General features: G+C 42.9%; 1 non-coding gene across 1 annotated transcript; it reads left to right on the forward strand.

Moving 5' to 3' along the window:
- The first annotated feature begins 660 nt into the window (after positions 1–660).
- LOC121586998 lies at positions 661–821 on the forward strand. The gene has a single exon (XR_006004009.1). It is a non-coding gene; the product is annotated as a U1 spliceosomal RNA (small nuclear RNA).
- Positions 822–24,355: the final 23,534 nt, after the last annotated feature.

Genomic DNA, 24,355 nt, shown 5'->3' on the forward strand with positions numbered 1-24,355 from the left:
CGGCGCACGGCTGGAGCCGTGCGTCAAGGGGGGGTACTGTCACGGATTCAGCCGAGGCTGTTCCTCCTCCTTGCTCGGGCAGGCTTCGGCGTTCGTCGTCCCCGGAGTACTAGCTGCTGCCGATCGATGTTTCGGTGTTTGTCTTGTTTTGTCTTTATTGTTTACACTTGTTTCCCATTATGTTTTATTGTGTTCCCTTTATAACCCTCTGTTTCTCATTGTGTATTGTGCGTAATTGTTTTGGTCTTTGCGGCAGTTGCCCATGTGTGCGGGTCATATTATTTCCTCTCTGATTGAGGTTGCCTTTGTACTTTGTATTTGCACTGCATCCAGTAATGTTTCTGCCAGTAGCTCGGTGTCCTACTCTTGACTTCGCCTACCGCATACACGTCGCTGTGACACAAATACAATAAGCATATAAATTGGTAAAGCTATGCATAAATATAGCAGCATTTAACAATGAATGGCCAGAAAGGAGGTGGTAGGCCGAAGCTATTGCAGGCTAAATTATCAATGTCTACATAACTTAGCATGGCAAACAAATAATATGAAGCTAACAAAAGTGGCCATAAAGCAGGCCTAGTTTGCACAACAAAGGCAATGCACAAAAAGTCCAACAATTATTAACATGTTCCCATTAACACTACAAGTACCAAAGATATACTAACCTGGCAAGGGAGATACCGTAATCAAGGCGGTTCACCCAGGGCGAGGCTCAGCCATTACACACCGGCTGTGCTGACCCCTGCGAATTTCCCAAATGTGGAAATCTCGATTATATAATTTCTGGTAGTGGGGGACTGCGTTCGCGCTCTCCCCTGATCTTTTTTCTCAAACTGAAATGGTCCACCCACGCAGACAGTGTGGCGAAGAAGGCGCAAAAGAGCCTCTTCAACCTCAGGAAGCTGAAGAAATTCGGCTTGGCACCTAACACACTCACAAACTTTTACAGATGCACAATTGAGAGCATCCTGTCAGGCTGTATCACCACCTGGTACGGCAACTGCACCGCCTGCAAACGCAGGGCTCTCCAGAGGGTGGTGCGGTCTGCCGAACGCATTATCGGGGGCAAACTACCCGCCCTCCAAGACACATACAGCACCCGATGTCACAGGAAGGCCAAAAAGATCATCAAGGACATCAACCACCCGAGCCACTGCCTGTTCACCCCGCTATCATCCAGAAGGCGAGGTCAATACAGGTGCATCAAAGCTGGGACAGAGAGAATGAAAAACAGCTTTTATCTCAGGTTAAATAGCACATTAGAGGCTGCTGCTGTCTATTGAAATCACTGGCCACTTTAAGAAATTGAACACTAGTCACTTTAATAATGTTTACAGTCAATTTAATAATGTTTACATATCTTGCACTACTCATCTCATATGTATATACTGCATTATATTCTATAATATTCTACTGTATCTTAGTCCATGCCGCTCTGTCATTGCTTGTCCATATATGTATATTTTCTTAAATTCCATTCCTTACTAGTTTTGTGTGTATTAGGTATGTGTTGTGAAATTGTTAGATATTACTTGTTAGATATTACTGCACTGTCGGCACTAGAAGCACAAGCATTTCGCTACACCCACTATAACATTTGCTAAACACGTGTATGTGACAAATACAATTTGATTTGATTTGAAAGAGAACAGATCAATAGACTCAAAATGGCTGTTTGACTGAGCCGTTAGCATTTCACAGCCATTATCGGCCAATAACAACTATACAAAACAAACAATGGTGAGGGAGTCCTATTCTTATCCTCTTTTATAAGATAAAAGGCTTGTTCCGGGACCTTCCCCCAGACAGAGCTGAGTAGTTGAGCATGACAAAGAACTCTCACAAACAATGATGCTTTTTTAACCATTTCAATGATGGTTGTTGTTTGTGAGAGTTCTTTGTCATGCTCAACTACTCATCTCTGTCTGGGGGAAGGTCCCGGATTGAAAAGAGGCGCCCTCGAACCTGCCCGTATAAATACCATGGCATAGAGGGCACACCTGCCACGAATGCCCTCCCCCGCATCCATGTCACCGAGCATGGAATTCCGTACAAAGATGAAAAACCAACAGGCAGTTCCTTTTGGTTTTACCAGTATAAATCATCAACAATCATCAGACAACCAATAATACATATGCAAATAGTGGCTTGCTCTACTCAGACGGTCATAAATATGCTAGGTATTTCAAATGATCATAGCAAAGGTACCCCCCTGTATATATAGCCTCCCTACTGTCACTTTATTTTACTTCTGCTCTTTTTTTTTCTCAACACTTTTTTTTAGTTGTTGTTGTTTTATTTTTACTTTTTTTGTTTAAAATAAATGCACTGTTGGTTAAGGGCTGTAAGTAAGCATTTCACTGTAATGTCTGCACCTGTTGTATTCGGCGCATGTGACCAATACAATTTGATTTGATTTGATTTGATCCTCTTTGATATTATGATATGTGACTTGAAGTAATAATAATATAATATAATAATATGCCATTTAGCAGACGCTTTTATCCAAAGCGACTTACAGTCATGCGTGCATACATTTTTGTGTATGGGTGGTCCCGGGGATCGAACCCACTACCTTGGCGTTACAAGCGTCGTGCTCTACCAGCTGAGCTACAGAGGACCACAAGTCATAAGTATTTATGATTGTTTGTTTAGTAGAGCAGGTTGTCTGATGATCGTTGATGATTTATACTGGTAAAGCCATAATCCATACTACACTCCATACAATGTCAACCAAGTCTCAATTCAAGACAAGAGTCTCATGTCAACAGCTGTCAATCATTCCCTGCCATTACCTGAATCTATAAAGACTCTTAAACTGAACTGCATCTCTACCTCTGCCTGCTCTTTAACTGGAGTCCCAGAGTAGATTGGCATCACCATAACCCTCACCTAAACCAAAATGTTATTTGCTTCATAAACAACAGGTGAACTAACAGTGAAATACTTACTTTCCTTTTCTAACAATGCAGAAAAAAATAAAATATATATAGAAATAGTGACTAAATAAATACACAGTGAATAACATGGCTATACACAGGGAGTACCAGTACCGAGTCGATGTGCAGAGGTAAGAGGTAATTGAGGTAGCTATATACATATAGGTAGGGGTAAAGTGACTAGGCAACAGGATAGATAATATACAGTAGCAGCAGTGTACAGTGCATTCGGAAAGTATTCAGACCACTTCCCTTTTTCCACATTTTGTTACGTTACAGATTTATTCTAAAATTGATTTAATTATTATTTTTCTCATCAATCTACATGCAATACCCCATAATGACAAAGCGTATACAGGTTTTAGAAATGTTAGCAAATGTATTAAAAATTAAAACATAAATACCTTATTTACTTAAGTATTCAGACCCTTTGCTATGAGACTCAAAATTGAGCTCAGGTGTATCCTGTTTCCATTGATCATCCTTGAGATGTTTCTACAACTGTTGACAGTGCTACGAGACAGGTCTGATAAAACCAAGATTGAACTCTTTTGCCTGAATGCCAAGCATCACGTCTGGAGGAAACCTGGCACCATCCCTACGTTGAAGCATGGTGGTGGCAGCATCATGCTGTGGGGATGTTTTTCAGTGGCAGGGACTGGGAGACTAGTCAATGATCAAGGGAAAGATGAACGGAGCAAAGTACAGAGAGATCCTTGATGAAAACCTGCTCCAGAGCGCTCAGGACCTCAGTCTGGGGCGAAGGTTCACCTTCTAACAGGACAATGACCCTAAGCACACAGCCAAGACAACGCAGGAGAAGCTTCGGGACAAGTCTCTGAATGTCCTTGAGTGGCCCAGCCAGAGCCCAGACTTGAACCCGATCGAACACCTCTGGAGAGACCTGAAAATAGCTGTGCATCGACACTCCCCAAATATTAAACCATTTAAACGTCTTACTTACATTTGCTACGGAGAGTGAGATCACACAATCGTCCAGAACAGCTGGTGCTCTCATGCATTGTTCAGTGTTGTTTGCCTCGAAGTGAGCATAGAAGGCATTTTGCTTGTTTGGTAGGCTCGCATCACTGGGCAGCTCATGGCTGGGTTACCCTTTGTAATCCGTTATAGTTTGCAAGCCCTGCCACATCTGTCGAGCATCATAGCCGGCGTAGTAGGTTTCGATCTTAGTTCTGTATTGACGCTTTGCCTGTTTGATGGCTCTTTGGAGGTTGTACCGGGACTTCTTGAAAGTGGCAGCTCTGGCCTTTAGCTCAGTGCAGATGTTGCCTGTAATCCATGGCTTCTGGTTGGGGTATGTACAGTAGAAGTCAGAAGTTTACATACACATAGGTTGGAGTCATTAAAAATAGTTTTTCAACCACTCCACAAATTTCTTGTTAACAAACTATAGTTTTGGCAAGTCGGTTAGGACATCTACTTTGTGCATGACACAAGTAATTTTTCCAACAATTGTTTACAGACAGATTATTTCACTTATAATTCACTGTATCACAATTCCAGTGGGTCAGAAGTTTACATACCCTAAGTTGACTGTGCCTTTAAAAAGCTTGGAAAATTCCAGAAAATGATGTCATGGCTTTAGAAGCTTCTGATAGGCTAATTGACATAATTTCAGTCAATTGGAGGTGTACCTGTGGATGTATTTCAAACTCAGTGCCTCTTTGCTTGACATCATGGGAAAATCAAAAGAAATCAGCCAAGACATCAGACATTTTTTTGTAGAACTCCACAAGTCTGGTTCATCCTTGGGAGCAATTTCCAAACGCCTGAAGGTACCACGTTCATCTATACAAACAATAGTAAGCAAGTAAAAACACCATGGGACCACACAGCCGTCATACCGCTCAGGAAGGAGACGTGTTCTGTCTCCTAGAGGTGAATGTACTTTGGTGCGGGAAGTGCAAATCAATCCCAGAACAACAGCAAAGAACCTTGTGAAATGCTGGAGGAAACAGGTACAAAAGTATCTATATCCACAGTAAAACGAGTCCTATATCGACATAACCTGAAATGCCGCTCAGCAAGGAAGAAGCCACTGCTCCAATACCGCCATAAAAAAGTCAGACTACGGTTTGCAACTGTACATGGGGACAAAGATCGTACTTTCTGGAGAAATGTCCTCTGGTCTGATGAAACAAAAATAGAACTGTTTGGCCATAATGACCATCGTTATGTTTGGAGGAAAAAGGGGAAGGCTTGCAAGCCGAAGAACACCATCCAACCCTGAAGCACGGGGGTGGCAGCATCATGCTGTGGGGGTGCTTTGCTGCAGGAAGGAATGGTGCACTTCACAAAATAGATGGCATCATGAGGAAGGAAAATTATGTGGATATATTGAAGCAACATCTCAAGACATCAGTCAGGAAGTTAAATGTTGGTCGCAAATGGGTCTTCCAAATGGACAATTACCCCAAGCATACTTCCAAAGTTTTGGCAAAATGGCTTAAGGACAACAAAGTCAAGGTATTGGAGTGGCCATCACAAAGCCATGACCTCAATCCTATAGAAAATGTGTGGGCAGAACTGAAAAAGCGTGTGCGAGCAAGGAGTCCTACAAACCTGACTCAGTTAAACCAGCTCTGTCAGGAGGAATGGGCCAAAATTCACCCAACTTATTGTGGGAAGCTTGTGGAAGGCTACCCGAAATGTTTGACCCAAGTTAAACAATTTAAAGGCAATGCTACCAAATACTAATTGAGTGTATGTAAACTTCTGACCCCACTGGGAATGTGATGAAAGAAATACAAGCTGAAATAAATCTCTCTCTCTACTATTACTCTGACATTTCACATTCTTAAAATAAAGTGGTGATCCTAACTCACCCATGACAGGGAATTTTTACTACGATTAAATGTCAGGAATTGTGAAAATCTGAGTTTAAATGTATTTGGCTAAGGTGTATGTGAACCTCCGACTTTAACTGTACGTACGGTCACTGTGGGGATGACGCTACAGTGAATACTGATAGTATACTAGTCATGTCTGCAAAAACACTACAGTGAATAATACAGTAAAGTGTGCAAAAACACTACATTGAATACTATAGTATATAAATATAGTAATACTACAGTATTTAGACCATAGTATACCATAGTATTTTTTCATGTGGGTTAGCTGTAAATGTACACTACATGGTTGATGGATACTACAGTGTGTAATATAGTATACTACTAAATTCTAAAGTAAGTACTACACACGATCAAGGGATACTACATTGTGGAGTATAGGATTCTACAGTATACTACAGTTTACTACAGAATTATATAGTAAGTTCTATAGTATTCTGTACTAAACTGTAGTATTTATTATGTGGAAACTCTGGTATGGCAAACTGTAAACAACTTGATATGATCCTGAATCGAGAGGTCCAGATTTCTCCATAATAAGTCTTTAAGCAATAAACACATTCCTGGTTCTCAATTCACCAGTTTTTCAATTCTCCTCAGTCTACAGTGGGAACATGTGTGGTGAAGAAGAACCAAAGCACCATTTAGGAATCTAGATCCCTAGAGGGGCTCTACTGGGTCAATGTTGAGCAACATACGACTAAGGCAATATTAACCACTCACATAGTGGCCTTTATACAACAGGTGGGTGTAATACTGAATGCTGACTGGTTAAAACCGCATTCCAGCCGGTGTCTATTCCACAAGTTACCACCGGCTAAATCTATTACGTTAAAATGCCTATTTACTCTGTTCCATCTGATTGCGCTATCCACTGTCTCATCAGCCCAGCCAGGCAAGTTATAAACTTGATCTCCACTATAAAAAGCATCTAGACATCATCTCACATTTCTTTTACACTAACATTTAGTTTTCAACAGCGGAGATTTGTTTAAACCTTGCTGTCTGTCTCTCTGACATTTGCAACATTGTTTCAATATTCAAATTCGATCTCCAGTTGTCACATAGTAATGAACATGTCGGGATGAGACAGACAGGCAGGCAGCGTTTCTCAGCCAGTCGAAATCATGAATCAGCTGGCATAATATTTATGGATATATACAAAGAAATGTCAGTTGAAAAAAGGTCAAACGAAACGAAGTGCAGCTAGTTTGCAATCTTTCCAGCTTCAGTTTGAAGTTATTGTGTTAGCTGTGTTGTTGGCTAGCTCCTCTGAACAACAGCATCCTGACGAGAGAGCACATTTTCTATGCCAGGCAAAATCGCGCCTCATTAGCTCATTGTTATGGATGTACCCAAATAAATGTCACTAGAAAACAGCTTAAACAAATGCAAATGTTGCTTCTGTTGTTATTCTGTCTGCACTGTTTGACGTGACTGTAAGTTAGCCGTAGTTGGGTAGCTAGCAAACAAGGGATAAGATTGTTGCCAGTCATTATGGCAATGGAACATTTAGAATTAATGACAGGGTCACGTCCATAGATACAGAACAAAAAGACAATGACTGGGTCGTGTCTCTAGCAACCGAACCGATAGAACGAATGACCAGCCGGCTTGGGTAGGAACCCTAGATTTGTGTCGGGACTATCTTGTGGAAGGATGAAATGGTATGAATAAATTCATCAAAATAAAGTTTTTAATGAAAATATGTCAATCATTATTTGAATATGTTGGTAACCCGTTGTATAAAAGTGATAATGCCCTCGAAGCTGGTGTTTGGAGGATATATTGGCACCCATGCCAATATATCCTACAAACACCAGTTTCTCTGGCATTATCACTTAATCATCAACCAAAGGCCAAAGGATCTGTCACACATTCCCTACAATCATGATCAGTATCATTTTGCTGCAGAGGCTCTCCTAAATCGAGTTGCACTCCCTCCTAATATGGTTATTAAGCACAATTCATTACGGCTCCAAAACTAAATAAAAAATGCTTTGCCCGGAACGATGGAGGTTCAAACGCAGAGAGAGAGGAGCTGCTACTGTGCATGTGATGCTGCAGGGTGGGACCACCACCTTCTTGGACTAGAGTCTAGACTAGCAGGGACTAAGGAACAGAGAACCTTTTGTATATTGCTCAGATTGCTCAGCTCCTTTTGTTTCTGCTTCTTTCTTAGGATTCTTTCTCCAATAGATACAGGATTTATTTACTGATACTAGCTAGACACTATTTTCACACTACAGTATATCCTCAATTCTATTTATGCTAAACCTATGTTCTGTGCACTAAACTTTAAGTCATGACTCATGATAGAGCTCTACTCTATAAACCTAACTCTGATACCAAAGCTGTTACACACACTTCCCCTTTAAAAGCTGTATAAAGCTCTGTTCCTACCACAAGTCTCTCAAAGCAGAGATGCAGCTATTATTCTTCCACTAGACTCTGTAGAAGCTGTGCTTCAAGTCGGTTTACAGCCTGTAACTGCTGTAAACACTTTAAACCCTTCTTCATGTCCTCTCCTCATCACAGCTTAACTTAACATCCTCCTCCTCAGACTCCCCCTCCATGTCTCTGAGCTGCTTTACCTTAGCTTATGCTAGCAAACATAAAGCTGGGAAAAACAAAAGCAAAAACTATCGAACAGTGCCAAAACTGGCACCCACACACTGAACAATGTCTTATGTGCAGCACATTGCCATATGGCCAACTACACTTTGCATGTAGTGTTGGTAGTTCAGTAGGCGGGCACAGTACAATCACACTCGCCTGTGGGCTGCACTTTTGGAAATCAGATGTTCTCATCCCTAGAAGATTAAGGGAGAGAAGATAATGCCAGTTTAGAATATGACATTTAGCCTAATCTCTGTTCCCTCTCCGCCTCTCAAGGAGCTCCTTTACATGTGAAGTGGGAAGCCTGTCCTGGAGCAACACTGAAAAAAAGAACACCCACAAATTTAGTTGTTTCAACTAATTATTATTAAGTTACTGGTTCCACAATCCTTGTTTTTGTTTACTCAACTTTTCGGTCCAAGTGTTACCTGAAGAAAAAACAACATTTTGGACCAAACTTTGGCAAAAATTCAGCAAATATATAATGTCTTTGCTCAACTATAAATTATTTGGGCATCTTAACAAAAATATTCTGTGCAACTGGTTACACACACACACACACAGTGCTTTTAACATACAATGTTTTCAATGTACATATTTCACACATTTTGACATATATGATTACATTGTGCATGTTCATTTTTACAGTAATTATTATAAAGAAATGTCCTCACCTGGGACTTGAACTCACAACCTCTTTATTCATGATATTCAGCACTTCCTTCTACGCCACCATATGTGTCAAATATGTCTGTCAATCTGACTATTCTCTCATCATTGATTTGATTGACTCATTTAAGCAATTTCAAGTTTTTCTGTACAGTAGTTTAATGTTGGCGGGGCAGATTACTCTATTTTAATATAGCGCCTTAATAGTTTTTCTTGTGTGTACTTTTAACAGAGCTGAAATGTACTTTGAAGTGCAAAGTCTAGCAATACAGGTAAAATCAGTTATTGACACAGACATGATGGCATAGCAGGGCGATTGGACTGTTATAGAACCAAGAGGTTGTGAGTTCAAATCCCAGCTGAGGAGAAGTTGAACAATTGATCACTGTATAAATGAGCATGCACAATTCAATCGTGTATGTCAAATATATAAGTTGAAAACATATGTTAAAAGCACTCTGAGTGTGTGTAACTAGTTCCAAAGCCTTTTATTTTTGGTAAGATGCCTGAATAAAAATGTATAGTTGAATGAACATACAGTATGAGACAATTTGAGCAAATGATTCATTTTAAGTTGACAGAATTAAAATGTTTGGGTCAACTAAAATGTTTAAGTTGAGGTAACACTTTGACCGAAAAGTTGAGTAAAACAAAGAAAACAGTGGAACCAGTTACTTTATAATATTTAGTTGAAACAACTAGATATATTTATTTACAGTGCAGTCATATTGGAATCGATCACAGGAATAAGACTCTTAAAATGAATGAGACAAATCATGCATTTGTCAAGGAGAATACTGAGTTAGGATTAATCTGAGACAAAACACAGGTGGGCGTTGTGCCTTTGAGTGATAGGGAAATGGTTAACTATCTCTACCCTTTTCTCTTGATCACATCTGTCTTACATTACTTATCAGAGATCACATCTACTGGGTGGGATAATGTATGTTCTCTTTGCAACGTTGATAATTGGAAAACATTAGGAGAGAATATGGACTTTTGAAAGTGATGTACAAAGTACTAATTATCTCCCTTGACAGGCAAGCTTGGTTTACATCTGCACCATGCATGATTGATATGCAAAATGATTATGCTTTGCATATGCTTAATTGCTTAGATAAACTCATATATACTTTCATGCCATCATGGGACAAAAAAGCAATAGTGGAAATAAAATCCTGAACGGCAGTGATAAGCAATATGTAAATGCAATTATATTATCTTATAATATTCCCCCATTCATCATTAAAACCAACACTTGGTTTACATGAGTAATGTATGGTGTCCCTCCCACTGTCCTCTGAGATGTTCTGGGTGATGGTGGTGGGAACATGGGGAGTTGGTGTTATCTGTCTCCTTACACTGCTAGTGAGGAGGATGGGAAGTCATAAATAAGGACGGAATGCCTCCACTGATTTGTCTTTGGTGCATGTCCCCTCCCTCTTTTTCCCTATGGGGATGAAGATATGATCTGTGCTTATATCACAGTCACTTTACAAAAGCAAGATAAACTGATGACAAATGCTTCTGTTGAGACTGTGCCTTCAGTCAGTAGTGCTTTAGCATTAGCTTTTGTCTAATGCTTTAAAGGTCCTGTGGCAAGTCTAAAGACATTGGCCAGCGTGAGACCTAAGGTTGGTTTTAGCTACTCTGAAGCTGTAGTGTATTAGCACTATAGCGCATATCGATACAAGTTTGAAAACCAGAGTCTGAGAATAAATGTATCCATGCTCAGATAGTGTTCTTAATAGATCTGCTTCAGTAAGGAAAGGAGCAAGAAGAGATCCAGAAGAGATTTTAGACGTACCAATTCCATGGCAAATGGTTTATGAACTGATACACAAAACGACGACGGATTCAAAACTTAGAATTTTTCCATTTTAATTATTATACAAAATTCTTGCTACCAATAGAATTATATTTATATGGGGGATACAATCTTCCCAGCTCTGCAGATTTTGCAGCGAAGAGACAGAATCATTATCTAATTTGATTTGGTACTATCCATTTGTAGCTTGTTTTTAGTCACAGGCAGGGGCGGCCTGTTCAATAGGGCGATATGGGCGACGCACTGCCAAACGGGAAAAGGAAGGGATTTTTTTTCTAATCAATTATATCACGGCAACAGTAGTTATCAGTGTTGTAATCTATTTGTCTGATCTGCCACAGTGCCACACTGCCACTAAATGTCGAATCAGGCTAAAGTCGTGCTTCAAATGGCTCCCCCCCCTTTTGGGGCGATTTCAGTCAGGTTGAAAATCGCCCAGAAGTCTCTCATAGCCTCTAATGTAAAATCTATTTTTTTCAAATTTCAGAGCCTTCAATACAATCTCTATGGGTGTCTGAGGGCTTGCACTTACGCTTTCGTCATACGTAACGTAACGTAACCATGAACGTAACTGAGAAAAGAGCGGATTGTGTCTTTGAAAGAAGTTCCTTTTGTCGGCGAACAAATGAAGATAAATTGGCAACGAAACAATTAGGACCTCCCAGACCAAATTTAATAATTCAACAGGTTTCTACTAAAGGCGGAAAGTCCTACACCCGAGGATTTTCCAAAAATTGGTACGAACGGAAAAATAACATTGCCACTCAACTTGATGAGGGATACAGGCTAGCTGTCCGCCGCCACAACGATGAGGTTAGTGTTGATAATCACAAGTTTACTGGAGAACTGAGACCAAGTAGAGACTTTGGACAGGGTGGATATGGTATAATAAAGGCAGTTTATTCAGAGGTAAAGATATCTGGAATCGCGTGCACGGACCCGTTCGTCAAACTCTTAGGGAGCTATAAATTAAGCCCCATTACTTACCATATCAGATAAGAGAAATTGCTGCAGCTACATATATTTTACATCCTGGCCCTACATAGTTCACTATTTGCATCACTTACCAAAATATTACATGTGGTCATATATGCTTGGAAAGTGGAGATGCCATAGAACGTCAAAAAAGTAAACATTGCTGGAGACACATTGCCGTTTTGGAGAAGACATCGCGTTTGCTAGCGAAGAGATTTGTTGTGGCAAATGAACTTGGGCTGGGAATTGCCAGGAACCTCACGATAAGATATATGCATCAGCATTGCGAGTCTCATGATTCTATACGTATTGCGATTCGATACTGTGATTTTATTGCGCACCATATGTCTGTTGCAGAGGGATCAGAAAGCCATGAGAACGAGTTTTGATCAGTCATGGAAATAAAAGTGCTGAAAACAAATTGGCTCCCAATGTGAAAAGATTGAGAACAAGCTATGAAGGAACAATAATGGTGTTTTGGTGCAGGTACAGCCAACTAGCGCTAAAATATTGCGATATTGTCAACACAGTATATCGTAAAGTATCACTATGTAACTCGATTTCTTTCACCCCAATCCCTCAAATTAACGGTAAATAACTGAATTGTTTGCCCCACATTTAGCTAAGATGATTAGCTAGCCAGCTAAAATGTTTTATTTAGTTAGCAGTCGCATCTACAATAGTTTACTGTCAATAACATGTCTCCAAAAATGACGTGGTGTCTCCAATTGTGTTGACATTTTACAATTGCGATGCGCATCCATGAGTATCCACTTTCTGTAGCTCAGCTGGTAGAGCATGGCGCTTGTAACGCCAAGGTAGTGGGTTCGATCCCCGGGACCACCCATACACAAAAATGTATGCACGCATGACTGTAAGTCGCTTTGGATAAAAGCGTCTGCTAAATGGCATATTATTATTATTATTATTATTATCTGAAGAGAGCCCCGAAACATTGTGTGCAGACATTTTATGCAATAAATGAAGTAGGTTGAATCTAGTAGTTCTGATCTTCTGATTGGTCCTGATGAGTTGGGCGAGGTCCCCTCCAGGCTACTGTCACTGTTGCATTGGCTCTGAGTCGGGTTCTCTGTCTTCAAATGTTCAGCCTAAGAGAGGGGATTTTTGTGTGTGTGTGTGTGTGTGTGTGTTTAACAGTGATGATGTGTGTGTGTGTGTGTGTGTGTGTTTAACAGTGATGATGTGTGTGTGTGTGTGTTTGTGTGTGTGTGTGTGTGTCCTCAGAGCAAGAACTCGTGAGTTGGAAGAACTGAGAGGCCTATGGCGTGGGTGTTGTCCTTGGCCACCTGCTGACAAGGCTGACAAGATAGGACCCTTTTGTCCATTGTTATTGGATAGGAACAGAACTTATAACCAGCTCCTGACCTAAATAGATCTTAGCACAACATTTTACTCAACATATCATATTCCATATTCACTATAACAAATATATTTACTACGACATTAGCAAGAACCGCCACATCCTCAGCCGGCTAATCCAGTGTGTGAAGTTTTGCGGAGTGTTTGAGTTAGCTTTGCGAGGCAAAGATGAAACTGAGGGCTCCACCAACCCTGGTAAGCCAACACTTTTGAGATCAGTCAATAAATGCTTCTGGTATTGACTTATATGCTGCCCCTGTCTTCATGTTGTTGCTGGACATATCTTTTTTAAAATGTGTGTAGGTCACCTAAATCATCAGAAAAATTGCCCCCCCTGAGAATTTTTTCAGGAGCCGCCACTGGTCACAGGTCCAAGAATGGCTGAAGGATTGCAATATTTACCTGGAGCTAACCCTGCAGATAGCACTAGTGGGTGATCTGAAAAGTCATAGTCAATCGGTCAATAATATAATAATACTTTAAGCAAGAATGTTTATTTTCAATTTACAATCTGTAGAAACAATGAAAATAGAAGGGTTCAGAACTTTTGTGAAACATCACAGTACAGTTGAAAAATATATGGCAAATAGAAATCCAATATGGATGGTGTTAAGAGATAGATGGGAGGGGTTGAATGGAGCTGAAGGTTGGGACTAATAACAACTAATAACAACAAAATAACTAATGTAAAACATACTGTGTCCATAATAAGTATATGGGTTGTAGGTTGAGAACTTTTTTGAAAGACCACAGTTTGAAAGATATGGCATATACAGTGGGGAAAAAAAGTATTTAGTCAGCCACCAATTGTGCAAGTTCTCCCACTTAAAAAGATGAGAGAGGCCTGTAATTTTCATCATAGGTACATGTCAACTATGACAGACAAAATGAGATTTTTTTTCTCCAGAAAATCACATTGTAGGATTTTTAATGAATTTATTTGCAAATTATGGTGGAAAATAAGTATTTGGTCAATAACAAAAGTTTCTCAATACTTTGTTATATACCCTTTGTTGGCAATGACACAGGTCAAACGTTTTCTGTAAGTCTTCACAAGGTTTTCACACATTGTTGCTGGTATTTTGGCCCATTCCTCCATGCAGATCTCCTCTAGAGCAGTGATGTTTTGGGGCTGTCGCTGGGCAACACGGACTTTCAACTCCCTCCAAAATTTTCTATGGGGTTGAGATCTGGAGACTGGCTAGGCCACTCCAGGACCTTGAAATGCTTCTTACGAAGCCACTCCTTCGTTGCCCGGGCAGTGTGTTTGGGATCATTGTCATGCTGAAAGACCCAGCCACGTTTCATCTTCAATGCCCTTGCTGATGGAAGGAGGTTTTCACTCAAAATCTCACGATAGATGGCCCCATTCATTCTTTCCTTTACACGGATCAGTCGTCCTGGTCCCTTTGCAGAAAAACAGCCCCAAAGCATGATGTTTCCACCCCCATGCTTCACAGTATGTATGGTGTTCTTTGGATGCAACTCAGCATTCTTTATCCTCCAAACACGACGAGTTGAGTTTTTACCAAAAAGTTCTATTTTGGTTTCATCTGACCATATGACATTCTCCCAATCCTCTTCTGGATCATCCAAATGCACTCTAGCAAACTTCAGACGGGCCTGGACATGTACTGGCTTAAGCAGGGGGGACACGTCTGGCACTGCAGGATTTGAGTCCCTGGCGGCGTAGTGTGTTACTGATGGTAGGCTTTGTTACTTTGGTCCCAGCTCTCTGCAGGTCATTCACTAGGTCCCCCGTGTGGTTCTGGGATTTTTGCTCACCATTCTTGTGATCATTTTGACCCCACGGGGTGAGATCTTGCGTGGAGCCCCAGATCGAGGGAGATTATCAGTGGTCTTGTATGTCTTCCATTTCCTAATAATTGCTCCCACAGTTGATTTCTTCAACCCAAGCTGCTTACCTATTGCAGATTCAGTCTTCCCAGCCTGGTGCAGGTTTACAATTTTGTTTCTGGTGTCCTTTGACAGCTCTTTGGTCTTGGCCATAGTTGAGTTTGGAGTGTGACTGTTTGAGGTTGTGGACAGGTTGTGTCTTTTATACTGATAACAAGTTCAAACAGGTGCCATTAATACAGGTAATGAGTGGAGGACAGAGGAGCCTCTTAAAGAAGTTGTTACAGGTCTGTGAGAGCCAGAAATCTTGCTTGTTTGTAGGTGACCAAATACTTATTATCCACCATAATTAGCAAATAAATTCATAAAAAATCCTACAATGTGATTTTCTAGAATTCTTTTCCTCAATTTGTCTGTCATAGTTGACGTGTACCTATGATGAAAATTACAGGCCTCTCTCATCTTTTTAAGTGGGAGAACTTGCACAATTGGTGGCTGACTAAATACTTTTTTTCCCCACTGTATATATATTTGCAAGAAAGAAGAAAATAAACATATGGGGGATTGGAAGTGATGCAGACAATTACGTTGATGGAAGTTACAATCTATCTGCAATATTAAAGCTGATCTGACTTATCTTGTAACATCATAATGAAAACTTAGATGGAGTGCATGGACCCATGGCCCGTACTTCAATTATTGATCACACGGCATGATTTTAATGACATTGTTCATTTGTGTAGACAGAGTTCACAGTTAGGACAGATGTGTCATGCACATCATTTTGTATTCCTCCGGTATACTTACTGCCAATCTGGCCAGAAGGTCATGAAACATTAAGGTATGTTTGATATTTGCAAGAAAAACTTTAAAATCCTCTTTTTGAAACTATGTCATACAGAGCTGAATGACTTGTGAGTCAAATAATTATTGTTTGAACTTTTTGAGAAATATTCCAAGTGATTACAACTCACAGTTGTCGACCTCTTCTTGTGGTAATGATCATGACACTTTATAATATCATATCATAACATTTACTTATCCCTGAACTGCTTTATGTCTTTTGAAAAAAAAAAGAGTCCTAAAAACTATATATTTTGTTCTACCTTTAATATTTTATTCCCATTGGAACAGAGGACTACATTTTACATTGGTATGAATGCTTAGTAATTCCTTGTACATCAGACCCCATTTATATGGAGCAAATCTCTCTTTTTAGTCACTGTGCCTGGTTTGCAGCTGGGGGCGCTAAAGTGCCAGAAAAGTTGTGTCGCTTCCAATGAACTCATGACTACAACCACAGAAATTTAGGAGAGAGAAATTCACAGCCATTCTCACTGGAAATGAGTGCAAGGTCTTGCCATTCACCAACAGATGCACTACTTTTCTCCTCACATACCAAAAACACTGAAAAACATTCACCTAATCCTGAATAATAATGAGTAAGTCTTTTGTGGAACAAGAGCAGAGCGTATGGGGGAAAGAAGACTGTATATTGTAATAAGAGTATATACTAAGGCATGTGAGCTTATATCTCCTGTTCCATCACCTTACGATAGGTCATTGAAAATTGACAATTCAACAGACAGACACAGAGTTATTGCAAACATTGTAAAACATAAAACAGCGATGGATTCTGATAGTTTGTCCCACATGGTTTCATCTTAGGATAATACTCAAAGACATTACAGAGATGTTCAGAGCATTCTATAACACTGCTTTGTTATGCTATAACAAACCAATGTTTGGTTTCCTCTTGCTGAACTGCTTTCCTGTGTGTGTGTATGGTGTCATGGTCTGGATTGGAGTACATGAGGTCGACTTGAGACAGCTGCACAGATGGATGAGGGTTATCAAGAGACCATGCACATGCCTCTGGGTATGGGGTAGAATGGGGTAGAATACACAAACAGTAGTGCTGAAGTTTTATGAGTGACATAGTATTCACCATGGCGCTATGTTCCAAGGAATACTATGACCAAGAACCAATACATGCCCCAGTCAAACTCAAGTGCTATGCTATTGATTTAAAAAGACTTCTATGCAAAAAGGAGGAACACAGTGGAGTGCAGATTCTGAGACAGAACTGTCGAGATGCTGCATTCAAGTAAAAATAGGAGAGTCCTTGTGAGAGTTGAAAAGACACTGGCAGTAGGGAATTAAGGAAAAGGCTAGGGAAAGATAAATACTAGATTCACATTAAAAAAGTGGATCCCTTTGAGTCGCCTGCACATAAGCTTTAGTACGCACCTACCTAAATGTCAGCAAAATAGCTCTCATTAAATGATGAAAGTACTAAAGCACATCTTCAAATTAGAAAATCATATTTGCTTTGAGTCTCGCCTCTCTCACACACACACTCGTTTCTGTATGTCACTAAATTGCTTAGTATGGTATCTTGACTCCATAATAACAAGTACTGTAGCAGGAAAAACCTCTCTCTCTCTCTGTGTGTGATGGTGAACGTGATTAGAATCATTTTGTACCAGTTATGTTAATATCAGTTATTCTAAAACCAGACGTGTCTCTATATCTGGAATATGACGGTTGTGAGTTTGTGAGGTGAAATAAACATTGGTTGGCTACCATGTGAGATATACACTACTGGTGAAAAGTTTTAGAACACCTACTCATTCAAGGGTTTTCTTTATTTTTACTATTATCTATATTGTAGAATAATAGTGAAAACATCAAACTATGAAATAACACATGTGGAATCATGTAGTAACCAAAAAAGTGTTAAACAAATCAAAATAAATGTTATATTTGAGATTCTTCAAAGTAGCCACCCTTTGCCTTGATGACAGCTTTGTACACTCTTGGCATTCTCTCAACCAGCTTCATGAGGAATGCTTTTCCAACAGTTTTGAAGGAGTTCCCACATATGCTGAGCACTTGTTGGCTGCTTTTCCTTCACTCTGCGGTCCAACTCATCCCAAACCATCTCAATTGGGTTGAGGTCTGGTGATTGTGGAGGTCAGGTCATCTGATGCAGCACTCCATCACTCTCCTTCTTGGTCAAATAGCCCTTACAAAGCCTGGATATGTGTTTTGGGTCATTTTCCTGCTGAAAAACAAATGATAGTCCCACTAAGCCAAAACCAGATGGGATGGGGTATCGCTGCAGAATGCTGTGGTAGCCATGCTGGTTAAGTAAATTCGAAATAAATCACAGCCAGAGTCACCAGCAAAGCACCCCCACATCATAACACCTCCTCCTCCATGCTTTACGGTGGGAAATTCACATGCAGAGATCATCCATTCACCCACACCGCTTCTCACAAAGACACGACGGTTGGAACCCAAAATTTGGACTCCAGACCAAAGGACAAATTTCCACTGGTCTAATGTCCATTGCTCTTGTTTCTTGGCCCAAGCAAGTCTCTTCTTCTTATCGGTGTCCTTTAGTATTGGTTTCTTTGCAGTAATTCGACCATGAAGGCCTGATTCACACAGTCTCCTCTGAACAGTTGATGTTGAGATGTGTCTGTTACTTGAAATCTGTGAAGCATTTATTTGGGATGCAATTTCTGAGGCTGGTAACTCTAATGAACTTATCCTCTGCAGCAGAGGTAACTCTGGGACTTCCATTCCTGTGGCGGTCCTCATGAGAGCCAGTTTCATCATAGCGCTTGATGGATTTTGGGACTGCAGTTGAAGAAACTTTCAAAGTTCTTGAAATATTCCGTATTGACTGACCTTCATGTCTTAATGTAAGAAACTGTCATTTCTCTTTGCTTATTTGAGCTGTTCTTGCCATAATATGGACTTGGTCTTTTACCAAATAGGGCTATCTTCTGTATACACCCCCCCACGGTGCCACGGTGCCAGGACCGGTTGGTAACCCAAAACACATTGGAAGGGTGTTAGGTTAGGGGAGGAGTGGCGGAGAGAGTTCTGAGCATATTCTGCCCATGGCAGGAACACTGACGACTCCCCCGGCCGGTCCTGACAGTAGGTCCGCAGGAACCTACCCACATCTTGATTCACTCTTTCCACCTGCCCATTGCTCTCGGTGTGAAAACCAGAGCTCAGGCTGACCGAGACCCCCAGACGTTCCATGAACGCCTTCCAGACTGTAGACGTGAACTGGGGACCTCGGTCGGACACTATATCCTCTGGTACCCAGTAGTGCCGGAAGACGTGAGTAAACAGAGCCTCCGCAGTTTGTAGGGCCGTGGGGAGACCGGGCAAAGGAAGGAGGCGGCAGGACTTTGAAAAGTGGTCCACAACGACCAGGATCGTGGTGTTACCTTGGGAGGGGGAAGATCAGTGAGAAAATCAATACTCAGGTGAGACCACGGTCATTGTGGAACTGGTAGTTGTAGCTTACTCGCTGGGAGGTGCCTAGGTGCCTTACTCTGGGCGCACACTGAGCATGAGGAAACATACACCCTCACGTCCTTAGCCAAGGTAGGCCACCAGTACTTCTCGGTCAGGCAGCGCATTGTACGACTGATACCTGGATGACCAGAGGAGGGTTACGTGTGTGCCTAGTAGATCAGACGATCACGGATAAGTGCGTCCATCGCCCATACTACCGGCGCCACAATTCATGAGGCCGGGAGTATGGGGGTGTTGTCTCTGGGCCTCTCCTCTGTGTCATACAGCCGAGACAGTGCGTCTGCCTTCACGTTCTTCGTACCTGGAATGTATGAGAGTGTGAAATCAAACCGGGTGAAGAAGGGGGCCCACCTGGCCTGGCGAGGATTCAGCCTCCTCGCTGCCCGAATGTACTCCAGGTTACGATGGTCTGTCCAGACGAGGAAAGAGTGTTTCGCCCCTTCGAGCCAATGTCTCCACACCGTCAAAGCTCAGACAACAGCCAACAGCTCACGATCACCAACGCCGTAGTTCTGCTCCGCCGAGCTGAGCTTCTTAGAAAAGAAGGCACAGGGGCGGAACTTGGGTGGCGTGCCCAAGCATTGGGATAAGACAGCTCCTATCCCTACCTCGGACGCATCCACCTTCACTACGAACGGTAGTGATGGATCAGGGTGAGCCAGTACCGTGGCTGAGGTGAACAGACCCCGCAATCTACTGAATTCCAAATCAGCCTCAGCAGACCAGCGGAGCCTGGGCGGCCCACCCTTCAACAAGGAGGTAATGGGAGCTGCGACCTTGCCAAAACCCTGAATAAACCTTCGATAGTAGTTGGCAAAGCCAAGGAAGCGCTGCACCTCCTTTACCGTGGTTGGATTACGCACGGCTGCAATGCGGTCTCCCTCCATCTCCACACCTGTGGTGGTAAAGCGATATCCGAGGAAGGAGATTGACTGCTGGAAAAACTCACACTTCTCTACCTTGGCATAAAGATCATTTCCAGCAGTTGGACCAGTACTTTGCGAACCAGGGACACAAGCTCAGCGCGCGTAGCGGAATACACCAGGATGTCATCGATGTAGACCACCACACCACGACCAAGCATGTCCCAAAACACCTCGTTCACAAAGAACTGGAAAACAGATGGAGCATTCATTAAACCGTAGGGGATCGTAGGAATGCCCGAGGTTGTGCTGAATGCTGTTTTCCACTCATCCCCTTCCCGAATACGCACCAGGTTGTAGGCAATCCTGAGGTCTAATTTGGTGAACGAATGGGCCCCATGCATTGACTCAATCACTGAAGGAATGAGGGGAAGAGGATAACTAAATTGTACCGTCACATTATTCAGTGGTCGATAATCAATGCACGGGCGTAAACCGCCATCTTTCTTCTTCACAAAGAAGAAACTCGAGGAGGCAGGTGAAGTGGAGGGACGTATATACCCCTGGCGCAGTGACTCGGTGACATATATTTCCATAGCCTCCGTTTCAGCCTGCGACAGGGGATACACATGACTCCTGGGAGGTACAGCGTCTACCCGAAGGTTTATCGCGCAATCTCCCTCCCGATAAGGTGGTAATTTAGTCGCTTGCGTCTTGGAAAACGCGAGCGCTAGATCATGGTATTCGGGGGGAATGCGCAAGGTGGGGGTACCGTCTGGACTTTCCACTGTGGTCACACCAACAGAAACACCTAGACACCTACCCGGACACTCACGCGACCACCATGTAAGAACCCTCTGCGGCCATGAGAAATTGGGGTTGTGAAGGGCTAACCACGGGATACCCAAGACTACAGGGTAAGCAGGAGACTCAATAATCATAAAGGTGATCTGCTCAACATGTGTCTCCTGTGTAATCATGGTGACTGGTACAGTAACTTCCTTAACCAACCCGGACCCTAATGGTCGACTCTCTAGTGCTCTGATGCGGAGTGGAATGGTTAGGGGAACCAATGAAATGCCTTGACGGTGTGCAAATGCCCTGTCCATAAAATTCCCAGCTGCACCTGAATCGACTAGCGCCTTACACTGGGAACCTACCAAGTGATCTGGAAAGGAGATAGATAAAGTACAGTGCGCCGCAAAGGGCTCTGAACACGTTTGGGTGTTCGTTACCTGGGGTGATGCGTGATACCCTGTCTACCTCCTCCAGACCCAAAAGAACGTTGACTGCGACGTGAGGTGGATTTTTCCTTCATGCCACCAGAGTGGCACTGTCATTGTCCTCCTGCGCTCTCTCGACCATCAGCTCCCCCCAGCTCCATCTGCTCGGGGTCAGAGTCGTTCAGAGTGGGAACGGGCAGACCCCTACCAGGACGTCCTCTGGCTGCTAGCAGATTGTCCAGCCGGATGGCCATGTCCACCAGTTGGGAGAACGATAGCATGGCATCCCGGCAGGCTAGCTCCCGTCGGACGTCCTCCCTTAGGTGGCACCGGAAATGGTCTATCAGGGCCCGCTCGTTCCACCCGGACCCTGCTGCCAGCGTCCGGAACTCCAGAGCGTAGCCCTGAGCGGTCCTTGTCCCCTGCCTTAGATGAACCAGTCGTTCACCCGCCTCTCGACCCTCAGGCGGGTGATCAAAAACGGCCCGAAAGAGGTGAGCAAACTCCCCATAGTTCTACCTCGTTCCATACCGCATTGGCCCATTCCAGGGCTCTCCCACAAAGGCAGGAAACGAGGACGGATACCTTCTACCCGGGGCTCCGGTCTGATACTGGAGAAATACAACTCCAGTTGGAGTAGGAATCCTTTACATCGCGCTGCAGTCCCGTCAAATGCCGGTGGCCGGGATATCTGGATCCCTCCAGGGGCTGTAGTGTAGGGGGCTGGATCCGGTTGACCAGCTGGTCTCGATAGATTGGATACTCTCCTCTCCAGGCGTTCTACCACCTGTAGAACCCGATCCATCGCTTCCCCCAAGCTGGCCAACATCGAGGAATGCTCCTGGACCCTTGCCACAACTCCAGGCATGCGGTCTTCTCCTGCTGACTCCATATCAGATCAGGTGAGTGATTCTGTGTGTGATTCTCTTTCACAAGGTTCTCTGAACCTCGGCAAGACGGAGCTGTTCTTCCTCCCGGGGAAGGACTGCCCGTTCCATGATCTCGCCATCACGGTTGACAACTCCGTTGTGTCCTCCTCCCAGAGTGCAAAGAGCCTTGGCGTGACCCTGGACAACACACTGTCGTTCTCCGCTAACATCAAGGCGGTGACCCGATCCTGTAGGTTCATGCTCTACAACATTCGGAGAGTACGACCCTGCCTTACACAGGAAGCGGCACAGGTCCTAATCCAGGCACTTGTCATCTCCCGTCTGGATTACTGCAACTCGCTGTTGGCTGGGCTCCCTGCCTGTGCCATTAAACCCCTACAACTCATCCAGAATGCCGCAGCCCGTCTGGTGTTCAACCTTCCCAAGTTCTCTCACGTCACCCCGCTCCTCCGCACACTCCACTGGCTTCCAATTGAAGCTCGCATCTGGTACAAGACCATGGTGCTTGCCTACGGAGCTGTGAGGGGAACGGCACCTCCGTACCTTCAGGCTCTCATCAGTCCCTACACCCTAACGAGGGCATTGCGTTCATCCACCTCTGGCCTGCTGGCCCCCCTACCTCTGCGGAAGCACAGTTCCCGCTCAGCCCAGTCAAAACTGTTCGCTGCTCTGGCACCCCAATGGTGGAACAAGCTCCCTCACGACGCCAGGACAGCGGAGTCACTCACCACTTTCCGGAGACACTTGAAACCCCACCTCTTTAAGGAATACCTTTGATAGGATAAAGTAATCCTTCTACCCCCCCCCCCTTACCCCACCCCCCAAATATATATATATTTTTTAAAATTTATTTTAAAAAAAAGATTAAATAATAAACAAATTAAATTAAATTTACATTTACATTTTAACATATTGTAAAGTGGTTATCCCACTGGCTATAAGGTGAATGCACCGATTTGTAAGTCGCTCTGGATAAGAGCGTCTGCTAAATGTCGTAAATGTAAAGAAGGAGTCAGGCGTAGGAGGTAAAATACTGAAGTCCAGAGTTTAATTGGTTAATCCATAAATCAAACGCCCCTAGCGTCAAATGAAACTGTACAAGGGAAAACATCCACCTTGGCAATAACACAGTGAAATGTAGCTCAACCGAGCTACACGCTCTCACAACAAAACAATCACTCACAAAGACAAGGGGAACAGAGGGAACACATATACACATACTAATCGGGGAATGAGCACCAGGTGTGTGTGATTGACAAGACATGACAAGTGGAGTGATGAGAATGGGATCGGCAGTAGCTAGTACTCCGGTGACGACGAACGCCGAAGCCTGCCCGAACCAGGAGGGGGGGGGCAGCCTCGGCGGAAGTCGTGACAATTTATTCAATTTAAGAGCTTTGGAAGATGCTGCTGAGTTGTTCAACAAGCATAATCACAATCTGTAAACTTTGGGTTTATAGAAGATCTCCTACATAATGCTAATTGGTCCCTGTGCAGATTGCTTTTTTAAAGGATGAGCTAAACTAGAATAAAGTCTGTGTAAATCAAGCTGCAATAGGACTTATGGGAGGGAAATATGCCAATTGCATCATTAAGGGAGCTTTATTGAGTCCATGTATGTCATGCGTCTGGGTGTAGCGGTAGGATGGAATCAGGCGCAGGACACAGAACTATAATAACGAAGTTCTTTACTGGAACCAAAATAGCAGAGCAAATCATCCACGCAGGGAAGAGCAAATACCGGCTCACCAAAAGACAGCAAAACAACGAACAATCACGCACAACACCATGAGGGAACCAGAGGGTAAAATAGGGAAACAAATTAACATAATGGGTAACAGGTGTGATCAATACAGACAATTCAAGTGTAACACAGAAAACATTGATCGGTGGCA

This window comes from Coregonus clupeaformis, chromosome 17, assembly GCF_020615455.1.
Source record: "Coregonus clupeaformis isolate EN_2021a chromosome 17, ASM2061545v1, whole genome shotgun sequence".
NCBI classification, from domain to species: Eukaryota; Metazoa; Chordata; class Actinopteri; order Salmoniformes; family Salmonidae; genus Coregonus; species Coregonus clupeaformis.